The 13,715-nt window shown below is 37.3% G+C and overlaps 1 protein-coding gene across 3 annotated transcripts in view; it reads right to left on the bottom strand.

The window, feature by feature from the left end:
* adamts16 (ADAM metallopeptidase with thrombospondin type 1 motif, 16) overlaps nt 1–13,715 on the bottom strand; it is a 76,074-nt gene that overhangs the window by 57,034 nt on the left and 5,325 nt on the right. The gene's annotated exons all lie outside the window — the stretch shown is intronic.

Genomic DNA, 13,715 nt, shown 5'->3' with positions numbered 1-13,715 from the left:
ATCGAATTAGTTTACATATGAAGTAATACAATTAAACGACACAGAGACAAAAAGAATTGAACACATGAAGAAAGGGAGGTGTAGTTCAGTAATGAAAGCGCAGACAGCAGCTGAAATCTCTCAGTGGTTCTTCAGCATCCCTCTGCCCTTCCTCAGTGTAAATGAAGATCAGCTGCTTCAGTCCAACATCTACATCAGCAGGAGGATGAAGATGAAACAGGAGTGGACATTTCAGCAGGACAATGATCAAAATCACAGCCAAGGAGACTCTCAAGTGCTTTCAGAGACAAAAAAATCAAGCTGTAGAATGGCCCAGCCAGTCACCTGATCCGAATCCAATAGAGAATACAGAATAAAGCTCAGATTTGATAGACGAGACCCACAGAAGCAGCAAGATTTGGACACTCTGTTAAAGTCTGTGAGAAACTCACACCTGGCCCGTTTCCTCTGAGTGGTACGGTACAGTTCGGTGTGTTTTTATGGCCACTGTTTTCACTGTCAAAAAGTGTACCGAACCATACCATGCCACTTTTTTGGCACCCTTTCAAAACAGTACCAAACACGAGAAAGGTTACCAAAAGGTGGAGCAACACGCGCAGCTGAATGCTGATTGGTTACAGACACACGTCACGATCTCGTCGAGCTAGCCAAAATGAAAACAAAGGAACCGCCATGTTTTTTAAATACACAGCCGAGACTTTACATCGCAATACTATACGCATATAATAACAAGCCATGGTCGACCCGAGCTCAAACAAACCTTGTCGTTGTCTTGATGAACAGCCACAAAGCCAAGAAGAACACAATCTGCCGTGTCCTGCTGTTGCTTTACGAGGCCGTCTAAAAGTGCGAGCGGTTTTTGCTTTCTCCAGGGAGCTCGCGATCGCGTCTATATTTAATATAACGAACTTCTCGGACTGATGATAATAACATGTGTGAGATTCTGTCATCTGATCCATTCAGAAGGAAAACGCCAGAGTGAAGCTCGAACAAAAGGAGAAGCCCGACAACACACAGGAGCAAATTGTTTCAGCAACCCGAATCATGAACAAACTGCCATGTTCATCATCACCTTCTGCACTATAATGAACTCCGAATGACAGAAGGACTCTCTAGCAGAGGCTACACGTGCTGCTGACGATGACACACACATGTGAGAGGTTTGCTCTGACTGTGGGCGATGTGTTGTGTTGTTTTTGAACCTAAATAAGGCCTAAATGTCTGCTGTGTTGAGTTTTTCTGTAAGTGGTAACATATCGGAGACTGTAAGAGTCTGAATGTGTTCATACAGTTGAAGTCAGAATTATTAGCCCCCCTGAATTATTAGCACCCCTGTTTATTTTCCCCCAATTTTTGTTTAACAGAGGGAAGATTGTTTCAGCACATTTGTAAGCATAATAGTTTTAATAACTCATTGCTAATAACTGATTTATTTTCTCTTTGTCATGATGACAGTATATAATATTAGACTTCATATTTTTCAAGACACTTCTATACAGCTTAAAGCGACATTTAAAAGCTTCACTAGGTTAATAAGGAAGACTAGGCAGGTTAGGGTAATTAGGCAAGTTATTGTATAACGATGGTTTGTTCTGTAGACTATCGGAAAAAAAAAATTAGCTTAAAGCGGCTAATGATTTGGTCCCAAAAATGGGTTTTAAAAAATTAAAAACTGCTTTTATTCTAGCCGAAATAAAATAAATAAGACTTTCTCCAGAAGAATAAATATTATCAGACATACTGTGAACATTTCCTTGCTCTGTTAAACATCATTTGGGAAATATTTTAAAGAGAAAAAAAAATCTAAAGGGGGCGAATAACTCTGACTTCCACTGTATATATTTATATATTTATTTTATATATTTGCAGGCGTTACAGTAGGATATTTCACACTGTCATTGATCTGCAGTTATAATCAACTCATGTTCATAGAAAAGTTAGTAATAAACATTTATAAACAAGTATTTATATGTCTAAAGCATCTGCTTTGTGAGAAGTGCTTCTCATATGAAATGTGAACGGCCCGTGCAGCTTTACTGTAGACATTTATTCGAGCGAGAACGACGTACGACTTTGTTTTGTCGTACGCCACGCACAGCAAAAGAGTACCATTGATAGTGGAAATGCAAGCCTGATAAAGGTGACCCGTACCGACCCGATCCGTACCGTAACAGTACCCCCCCCCCCCTACCGCATGTTTATCTGCAATGTATGTGGTGCTAAATACAGTATTTCTGCTGTAATTGATTTGCAGGCGAAATGCTCCGGTTAGTGTAAATGATGTCATGTCTGGGTGAACTATCTCTTTAATGCTCTGGCAAGTAATTTGACTTGTTTCTAGCCTACATCTTCTTAAATCAAGTCAGTTTACGGCGACTGCGCTTTCATGCACGTCTGCCAGTCAGTCATTCCTCTCCATCCTAAAGTTTAGTCAATAATAATCCCGCAGGACTGTAATTATGGGCTGTAGTGAGCTGAGGAAGACGGGATGGATCTCCGTGACATGATTCAGACAGACAGTGAGCGGCCTGGCAGTGACCTGTGTCCTGTTTTCCATTTGATTGAATCCACATGCTGGCTTTACTATATTATGCAGCGCACTTAGTGTTCGTCCTCTGTGACATCACAACAGTTACTGACAGCTCTGGAGAAAGTGCCAGCGAGTTCAATGCAAAGATGCTTTTCTTACTTTTTCAGTTTTAGTCTTGTTTCTAGTCCAAATGGCTTTCAATTCTTCAATAGACAGGCAGAAAATACCCCAAAATGACGCACGTTTTTGTTGAAAACAAGCTAAATAATGAGTAACTGAAGTAAAATAATCCTATCTAAAAGTGAAACTCCTGCTGAAAAATCCAGCTTAAACCAGCTTAGGCTAGTTGGCTGGTTTCAGCTGGTTGACCAGGCTGGTTTTAAAGGGGTTTTGGCCACTTCCATGCTGGTTTACAGCCATTTCCAGCCTGGTTTTAGCTGGACAGGTTGGGAGATGACCAGCTAAAACCAGCTTGACAGCCTAAGTAAGCTGGGAGCCCAGCCAAAACCAGCTATGTCCAGCTTAAACCAGGATGGTCAAGGCTGGAAATCAGCCTGGAAGTGGCCAAAACCCCTCTAAAACCAGGCTGGTCAACCAGCTAAAACCAGCCAATCAGCCTAGGCTAGTTTAAGCTGGATTTTTCAGCAGGGAGTATTATTTTGCTGACGCCATTAGCAGATTATTCATTTATCTATTGCAATTATCAGGGGTCGCCACAGCGGAATGAACCACCAACTATTCCATAATATGTTTTACATAGCGGATGCCCTTCCAGCCACAACCCAGCACTGGGAAACACCCATACACACTCTCATTTAAACAAACTACGGCCAATGTAGTAATCAGTTCCCCTATAGCACATGTGTTTGGACTGTGAGGGAAACCGGAGCACCCAAAGAAAACCCACACCAACACGGGGAGAACATGCAAACCTAACAGTACCTTAAAGTACAAACTGTAAAAAGTCCAGCATACAAAGGTCTACCGTTGAACACAATAACACCACAATGACAGATTCTGCACCTTGAAGTTTTTGGCAGAAAACACTACATTACAGTTCACATTATTTCTAAAAACAAGATTCATTCATTCATTCATTCATTTTCTTGTCGGCTTAGTCCCTTTATTAATCCGGGGTCGCCACAGCGGAATGAACCACCAACTTATCCAGCAAGTTTTTACGCTGGATGGTCCAACCCATCCCTCCTGCAAATTACACCTCTAAACTGCAGTAAATGTTTTTCTTACTAAGAGCTCTCGTCTTGTTTCAGCTTCAAATATCTAAAGATTCTTAAATCAATAAGACAAGCAAGAAAATATGTCAAAATTAAGTGAGTTTTTCCTTTTAAACAAGCTAAATATTCTGTCAATATACATAAAATAATCTAATGTAAAAACAAAAATTGGATTATTTTGCTTACACACTCCCAAAAATAAAGACAGTGCCTTTTCAACAGGTAGATTTTTGTTCATAGCAGGTCCTTCAAGGTTTATATTAATGCCTAAAAAGTACAAATGCGTACCTCACAGTACTTTAATAGTACAAAAGTGAACCATAAAGATACTAAAGTCCACCATAAAACAATGAAAAAATAACACCCCCAAAAGCCCTGTCTCCTTTTCATTTCAACTAAGGCCCCGTTTACACTAGTGCGTTTTATTTTTAAAACGGCGTTGTAGAATGAAAACGATCCGCATCCACACTCGCGTTTTACCCAGCGTTTCAGAACAGCTCTCCGTCCACACCAAAACGCTGAAAACGCACATCACGTGACCACACACACACTCTCGGGCAAGCGCTCCAGCATTTCTACCCAGATGAGAGCTCTGCTTGTCGGACTGCTCATCACGCATCTCCCGCTGGATCTAATCTCACTATATTTGCTGAACGTGATATTTCATTCATGTTGTTGTCTTTATCTAACGACATAGGCCAATTCCCTAACTTTGGTCATTGTAATCTATTAAGTTACTTGTTCACGGGTAACATGTTTTGGTTAAGCGCAAAGATAAGTTAATGATTAATCCAGGTACATTGACTGATCGCTTGCCTTTATTTCCTACAATGTTTAAACTTATTGTATGTTATACTTTTATAATTATCGATTATTAAAACTGATATTCAGCAAAAGAGAGGGTGCGTTTCGTATTTTCACTGAAATTGAAAGGAGGTAGTTGTTATAGGCTCCGTTTTGTTATAAATATCCTCACAGTGAAGATGACGCTCATATATGCAGCACGGCGCCTCAACATTTCTGCTGTCTGTTAAGTTGCTAATATTAAAAAGAAAATAGGCAGTTCCTTAAATCATGTTTACATTTTATTGTTGAGAAAGTGAAACAACGTAGCCAAGGTGATGTGAATGAAGTTATAAAGTGCACTGTTCCCTTTGAAGATTTACGCGTGTCCTCGGTATGTTTTCCATATCAAACTGAGAAGGGGGAGACTGCAGCCTTGATCAAACTTGCGAAGTCTTAACTTACAAGAAGATGATGCGAGACTGAACTGTGCGTGGGCTACTTAATATTGAGGAAAAGCCCCAATCAGATAGGCGAACATTTGCAGCCCCGCCTCTGTTTTCAGATGTGTCCGTCTTTCCCCATCCACACTGAGACGGAGCAGCAGCGTTTTAGAATGAAAACGGCCTCTCCAGCGTTTTCAAAAAGCTCCGTTTTCGGCGCTCGAGAACTCCGGCGTAGTGTGGACGGATGGCGTAACCGTAGCAAAACTTATGCGTTTTCAAACTAAAACGCACTAGTGTAAACGGGGCCTAAGACATGTCACAGTTAAAACAAAAGCAAAATCCTCATTAACTGCGCTGGAAAACATGCTTTTCTGAAGGATAATTTTAACTACTTGAGTGTGGTGTGGACAATACTGACCCTGGCAAAAAGAGGTGTGGAAAACACCCAAGCCATCCCACCTCGAAACTGCCAAAGATGCTTTTCTTACGGAAGGATTTTGTCCTGTTTCTTCTCCAAATATCTAAAAAGTCTTAAATCAGGAAGTGTTTTCCGACAAGCAATAGTATTGCTCTGCTTTCAGAAATAAAGAGCCAAAATAAAGAGAGTTTCTTTTCAAAACAAGCAAAATAATCTGACAAGGAGCAAAGCAAAATAGTTTAGTTTTTACTTTGACACTTTACAATAAGGTTCATTAGTTAATGCATTTACTAACATGAACTAATCATAAACAACACATGTACAGCATTTATTAATCATAATTGAACATTTACTAATGCATTATTAATAATCAAGTCCATGCTTGCTAACATTAGTTAATGCACCATGAGTTAACAATGAACTACTGTATTTTCATTAACTAACATGAATAAATACAGTAGTAGATGTATTGTTCATTGTTTGTTCATGTTAGTAAATGCATTAATTAACATTAACTAATGAACCTTATTGTAAAGTGTGACCAATTATTTTGCTTGTTTTAAGGAGATGCTCAATTCATTTTGATTATTTATTTCAGAAAACAACACAATTTTTTAATACTCATCTAGAAAATGCTTCTTGATTTAGGAGTTTTTAGATATTTGGACTAGAAACAAGACAAAAACTTACAAAAAAAGTAAGAAAAGCATTTTTGCAGATCTAAAACTCGTCATCCTCTGCTGGAAGAAGCGATTAATTCTGCCCTCCTGAAATCTGTGAGATATATCGACAGAGAATTAAACTCAGTGCTGCTGTAAGAGCTTGAGTCATGCTGCGGCGTGATGTAATCATAAACAAATCACATTTCTGTCAAATCCATATCAGGCACAATATAAATATCACACTGGGTCAAAACCCACTGCCAAAGAGGAACTCTTGGAGGAAATCATAAATTAGGGGATTTATCCGGGGAAAACTGCACCTTTCATTTCTGTCAGGAGGAGACTCTTAACTTTTAAATCAATTTACACACGTCACTTAGCATCCGCTAGCGCACGGTTTAGCACAAACAAAACAGCGCAAATCTCTGTTGTCAAGCAGAGCCTACACTGCAAACGAAAAGGCTTTTCTTACTTAGACTTGGATTTTTTTTTTTTACTTTCAGAAATAATGTCAACACTCACCGGCCACTTTATTAGGTACACCTGCCCGGCTGCTCGTTAACACAAATTTCTAATCAGCCAATCACATGGCAGCAGCTTAATGCATTTCGGCATGTAGACATGGTCAAGACGGTCTGCTGCAGATCAAACTGAGCATCAGAATGGGGAAGAAAGGGGATTTAAGAGACTTTGAACGTGGCATGGTTGTTGCTGCCAGGCGGGCTGCTCTGAGTATTTCAGAAACTGCTGATCTACTGGGATTTTCACGCACAACCATCTCTAGGGTTTACAGAGAATGCTTCGACAAAGAGGAAATATCCAGTGAGCGGCAGTTCTGTGGGCGCAAATGCCTTGTTGATGAGGTCAGAGGAGAATGGCCAGACTGGTTCCAGCAACAGTAACTCAAATAAGCACTCGTTACAACCGAGCTCTGCAGAAGAGCATCTCTGAACACACAACAATTTTTACTTGTCAATATAAAAGATAATTGAACTGGAAACTAGACCCAAACTCAAAGTAAGACAGCCTTCATCCTCCAGTGTAACTAAAAACAAACGTCTGCGCTGCCTCCTTAAAGACCGCTCATGAAATTACACGCTGAGCGCTACAAGGTGCAAATAGCAGTCATAAAGCGAGCCGAGACGCTACCTGGGAGAGAAATAACATCTGCGCTCCCGCTCTCAGGGAAATGGGCAGATCCCGAAAAACTCTAATCACAGGAGCGGATATGAGCAGAGATGCACCTGACTGAAGCTGGGCCTATTTCCATCAGAGAGAGAGGCTGGGACTTGCCTTTCTGCTTTTAGAAGCTGAAACCGAATCCTCCGAGCTGCTGGAGGAGTTTATATGCGACACTATTGACTATTCGTCAAGGGTTTTTTACGTCCTCTTACATCATCACGACTGTCGAGCCTGGTAACACTTTACACTTTCAAGGGGTGTTCATGCACTGCCTGACGAAAGTCTTGTCACGTCATTCATTCATTCATTCATTCATTTTCTTGTCGGCTTAGTTCCTTTATAAATCCAGGGTCGCCACAGCGGAATGAACCACCAACTTATCCAGCACATTTTTACGCAGCGGATGCCCTTCCAGCCGCAACCCATCTCTGGGAAACATCCACACACAAACTCATACACTACATACAATTTAGCCTACTCAATTCCCCTGTACCGCATGTGTTTGGACTGTGGGGGAAACTGGTGCACCTGGAGGAAACCCGCACCAGGGAGAACATTCAAACTCCACACAGAAACGCTAACTGAGCCGAGGTTTGAACCAGCGACCTTCTTGATGTGAGGCTACAGCACTACCTACTGCGCCACTTAACAGAAATAATGTCCAGTATAGAATATAAAGAAGTGTTCTGAGTGGTTGTTAGGTGGTTGTGAAGGTGTTCTGAGTGGTTGCTAGGTGGTTGCGAAGGTGTTCTGAGTGGTTGCTAGGTGATTGCGAAGGTGTTCTGAGTGGTTGCTAGGTGGTTGTGAAGGTGTTTTGAGTGGTTGCTAGGTGGTTGCGAAGGTGTTCTGAGTGGTTGCTAGGTGGTTGTGAAGGTGTTCTGAGTGGTTGCTAGGTGATTGTGAAGGTGTTCTGAGTGGTTGCTAGGTGATTGTGAAGGTGTTCTGAGTGGTTGCTAGGTGATTGTGGAGGTGTTCTGAGTGGTTGCTAGGTGGTTGCGAAGGTGTTCTGAGTGGTTGCTAGGTGGTTGCGAAGGTGTTCTGAGTGGTTGCTAGGTGGTTGCGAAGGTGTTCTGAGTGGTTGCTAGGTGATTGTGAAGGTGTTCTGAGTGGTTGCTAGGTGATTGTGAAGGTGTTCTGAGTGGTTGCTAGGTGATTGTGGAGGTGTTCTGAGTGGTTGCTAGGTGGTTGTGAAGGTGTTCTGAGTGGTTGCTAGGTGGTTGCGAAGGTGTTCTGAGTGGTTGCTAGGTGATTGCGAAGGTGTTCTGAGTGGTTGCTAGGTGGTTGCGAAGGTGTTCTGAGTGGTTGCTAGGTGATTGCGAAGGTGTTCTGAGTGGTTGCTAGGTGATTGCGAAGGTGTTCTGAGTGGTTGCTAGGTGATTGTGGAGGTGTTCTGAGTGGTTGCTAGGTGGTTGCGAAGGTGTTCTGAGTGGTTGCTAGGTGGTTGCGAAGGTGTTCTGAGTGGTTGCTAGGTGGTTGCGAAGGTGTTCTGAGTGGTTGCTAGGTGATTGTGAAGGTGTTCTGAGTGGTTGCTAGGTGATTGTGAAGGTGTTCTGAGTGGTTGCTAGGTGATTGTGGAGGTGTTCTGAGTGGTTGCTAGGTGGTTGCGAAGGTGTTCTGAGTGGTTGCTAGGTGGTTGCGAAGGTGTTCTGAGTGGTTGCTAGGTGGTTGCGAAGGTGTTCTGAGTGGTTGCTAGGTGGTTGTGAAGGTGTTCTGAGTGGTTGCGAAGGTGTTCTGAGTGGTTGCTAGGTGATTGTGAAGGTGTTCTGAGTGGTTGCAAGGTGATTGTGAAGGTGTTCTGAGTGGTTGCGAAGGTGTTCTGAGTGGTTGCTAGGTGATTGTGAAGGTGTTCTGAGTGGTTGCAAGGTGATTGTGAAGGTGTTCTGAGTGGTTGCGAAGGTGTTCTGAGTGGTTGCTAGGTGATTGTGAAGGTGTTCTGAGTGGATGCTAGGTTGTTGGTCTAAGAATTGCTCTGAGAGGTTGCTAGGCAGTTGCTAAGGTGTTGCTAGGTTGTTTTTTGGGGTGTTCTGAGTGGTCGCTAAGCGGTTGCATAAGTGTTCTGAGGGGTTTCCTAGGTGGTTGATTTGAAAATTGGTCTGAGGGGTTGCTAGGCAGTTGCTAAGGGGTTCTGAGGGGTTGCTAGATGGTTGATTTGAAAATTGTTTTGATGGGTTGCTAAGTTGTTGCTAGGTTTTTTTGCTGGGGTGTTTTATGTGATTGCTAAGTGGTTGCAAAAGTGTTCTCATGGGTTGCTAGGTCGTTGATTTGTAAATAGTTCTGAGGTGTTGCTGGGCAGTTGCTAAGTTGTTGCTAGGTTTTTTCGCTGGGGTGTTCTGAGTGGCTGATAAAATGTTGCTAGGTGGTTTCAAAGGTGTTTTGAGGGGTTGCTAGGCAGTTGATTTGAAAATTGTTCTGAGGGGTTGCTAGGCAGTCGCTAAAGTGTTGTTAGGGGGTTGCTGGGGTGTTCTGAGTGGCTGCTAAGATGTTGCCAGGCAGTTGCTAATGTGTTTTGAGGGGTTGCTATGCGGTTGATTTGAAAATTGTTCTGAGGGGTTGCTCAGCAGTTGCTAAGGTGTTGCTAAGTGGTTGCTGGGGTGTTCTGAGTGGCTGCTAAGATGTTGCCAGGTGGTTGTGAAGGTGTTCTGAGGGGTTGCTAGGCAGTTGCTAGGGTGTTCTGAAGGGTTGCTAGGCAGTTGCTAGGGTGAATTTGAAACGAAGTTAACTTTTTAAGTATTATTCATTCATTCGTTCTCATTCAGCTTAGTCCCTTTATTCATCAGGGGTCACCACAGCGGAACTGCTTGTCTAGAAAATGCTTCTGATTTAAAAGGTTTCTAACATTTGGACTAGAAACAAAACAAAAACTATAAGTAAGAATTTTTTTTACGAGTGTGTATTTATAACACACTAAGGGTCAAAAAAAGGATGAGTCTGTGTTATTAGTTTAATCGATTGTTATTTGAGAATAACATGCATTGGAATGCCGTCACTGGCCAATCAGAATCAAGTATTCTCGATAGCAGTGTAATAACCTTGTGTATTGACAATAGCCTCCCGCCAGCAATTAATGCTTCATATGGCGCCTCTTTCGGCTCTGTTTTCACAGCTCAACCATGCCACGCTCCATTTCTGTTCATTATAAATAAATATATTGGTCTTTAAGTGTTTGAGTCCATCACAGCCTCGTTCAGTGCTAGTAGAGTGAACTATTGAGCTGTTTCATGAGGGATAATAATCATATATGTTGGATGAGAGATCTGAGGAATTGCTGGGGGTTGTTTTTAGAGTCTAATGATGAATGTTAAATCACGAGGATTATGGGAAAAATCAAACATTAAAAAAAGTCAAACATGATATCCTGGGGACTGAGTAATTGTCAATGGATTTAATTAAGAGTAAACTAAAGCAGTCCTGCATAACAGAACCAACAAGTTTTAGTTTAATTTGGTTAATAAGAGGAAGGGTTGTTCTCTAGTAAAACCTCTCTTGACACAAACTGCTCTGGGTTATGGAGTCAGTGGGTTAAGAGGATCTGAATGCTGGGCTTTTGATGGGACGGGGCTCTTCATGTCATGAGAACTGCAGACCAAAAAAAACAAAAGCCCTCTGGAGGCACAGCGAACGCTAATATGAAAAGAAACTATACAGACTTATTTTAAGTATGCATTTCTACTACATTTTACTTTGTTACGTGGACAGTAATAATAATATTATTATTAATAATTTTATAAATATATATTTGTTTATAAATCACAATTTATTTATTAAAATAATTATTTTATACGTAGATTACTATGTATTGATGTATTTATTTATATAAAATAATAAAAAAAAAAATAATAATAATAATAATAATAATAATAATTCAGCATTAATTGATGGGACAGGGCTCTTCATGTCACTGTTAAGTCATGAGAAATGCATCTTATAACACCTTATCATGACTAAAATGGATTACAGTAACTGAACTAAAAATTGGTTTTGGTAAATATATAAAACAATATAATTAATTTAATGTATATAATATGATTAAAACAATATGATTTACCATGATTTTAATTATAGAAATAGGTAACTTTATGCGATGTGATGATTATGATGATGATGATAATAATAATATTAATAATCATCATTATCATAATAATAATAATAATAATAATTGTACATAAATTACCCTTTGTTTGTTTATTTATGAAATTGTGTACATGAATTACAACTTATTTATTTATTTATATAATAAAATAATGATAAATGTGAACAAAATTGACATTTGTTTAATTATTTATTTAGCATTTTTACATAAACAAACAAATAAATAAATTATTTATTTATCTAATAAAATAACAATAATAACCGTTGTACATAAATTACAATTTATTTCATTATTTATTTAATATAATAAATTAATTTATGTATTTACTCATTTAATAAACTATTTAAAAATTGTTGTACATACATTACCCCTAATTTATGCAGTTATATATTTAATATTTGTACATAAATTACTATTTATTTTTATTTTATTTTTATGTTTTTACATATACAAATTTTCATTAACTAAATAATTTATTTATGTACACAAATAAAAAAAACCAAATTAATTAGTTTGTTATTTTTTCATTTGTTTGTACATAAATAAACAAACAAAACAAATAAATTTATTTATCTAATAAAATTGCAATAATTGTTGTACATAAATTACAATGTATTTATCTATTTATAAATAAGACTAATAATATTGAACTTAAAATGGGTGTTAAAAAATGAAAAACTGTTTTTATTCAAGCTGAAATAAAACTAGTAAGACTTTCTCCAGCAGAAAATGTACATAAATTACCCGTCATTTATGTGTTTATGTATTTTAATATTTCTACATAAATAAAATTTCCAATTATTTTTTATTTTAGTTTTTGTATATAAATAAATGACCATTTATTGATTTATTTGTACATGAATAAATGACCATTTATTTATTTAATAAAATAATGATAATTTTGGCACATAAATTGATGGGACGCGGCTCTTCATGTCAGGGTAAAGCCATGAGAACTGCAGCCCTAACCCGAACTCCCTCTGGACGCCCAGCGGACATTAATCCATGGGGAAAACACACAGACGGGACGAGGAGGAGAGCGACTGATGAATGCTGCAGTTTTTACCATAATAATAATTCAGTGTATTGGCCATGACACAGTTATTATCGCTCTGCAGTTCATGCCAAAAATGCTTGAGGTTGTGGGTCTTCTTCTCTCTGAGGGGAAAATAAATTCTTTCTGGTCTATTTCCATCACCATCATTATCCACTATTTGAACACAATCCCATAAATCAGCTGTAGTATGTATGTAGAGTTAGTAGTATGTTTCCTCCACATTTCAGAGGCAATAGGATAGAGAAGCCCAAAAGATTTTATGCAGAGATAAGCTATACAGACTTATTTTGAAGAATGCATTCATAAGCTTTATTTGTTGTTGCTTTGTTATGTTGACAGTGAAAACCAAGATATATGAAAACAATATAGCAGCGAATTAAAACATCCGTTAATATATCCACCGCAAGCACCTGCTTGCACAGGGAGTGTGCTTATATTATACTTAAATTATAATTTATTTATTTTATATAATAATAATAATAATAATAATAATAATAATAATAATAATAATAATAATAATAATAATAAATAATAATAATCATCATCATCATCATCATCATCATCATTATTATTATTATTATTATTATTATTATTATTATTGTTATTAGGAAAAAAATAATGCTTGCACTTACTAATTTGTTTATTTAATAATAATAATAAAATGATAATAATATTTTTATTATTATTTATTATTTTATTATTATTTTTATATATTTCAATAATATACATAATTTACCATGTATTTATTTGTTTATTTAATACATGTATAACGATAATAATAATAATAATAATAATAATAATAATAATAATAATGTAAATAAAGTATCTTTATTTATAATATTGTTGTTTATGTTTGTTTGTTTGTTTAATAATAATAAAAAATAATAATAATAATAGTAATAAAACAAATTACCATGCATTCATTTATTTAATTATTTGATATATTTATGATGATGATGATGATAAAAACAACAATAATAATAATAATAATAATAAAGATAATAACAATAAAATTACCTTGCTTTTATTTATTTAAATATTTAATACATTTATATTAATAATAATAATAATAATAATAAAATTACCTTGCATTCATTTATTTAAATATTTAATACATTTATATTAATAATAATAATAATAATTATAATAATAATAAAATTACCTCGCATTCATTTATTTAAATATTTAATACATTTATATTATTAATAATAATAATAATAATAATAATAATAAAATTACCTTGCATTCATTTATTTAAATATTTAATACATTTATATTAATAATAATAATAATAATAATAATAATAAAATTA

Source organism: Danio rerio, chromosome 16, assembly GCF_052040795.2.
Source record: "Danio rerio strain M-AB ecotype USA chromosome 16, GRCz13ab, whole genome shotgun sequence".
Lineage (NCBI taxonomy): Eukaryota > Metazoa > Chordata > Actinopteri > Cypriniformes > Danionidae > Danio > Danio rerio.
The sequence above is the reverse complement of the archived record's forward strand: the minus strand, read 5'-3'. Positions and strand labels throughout refer to the sequence as shown.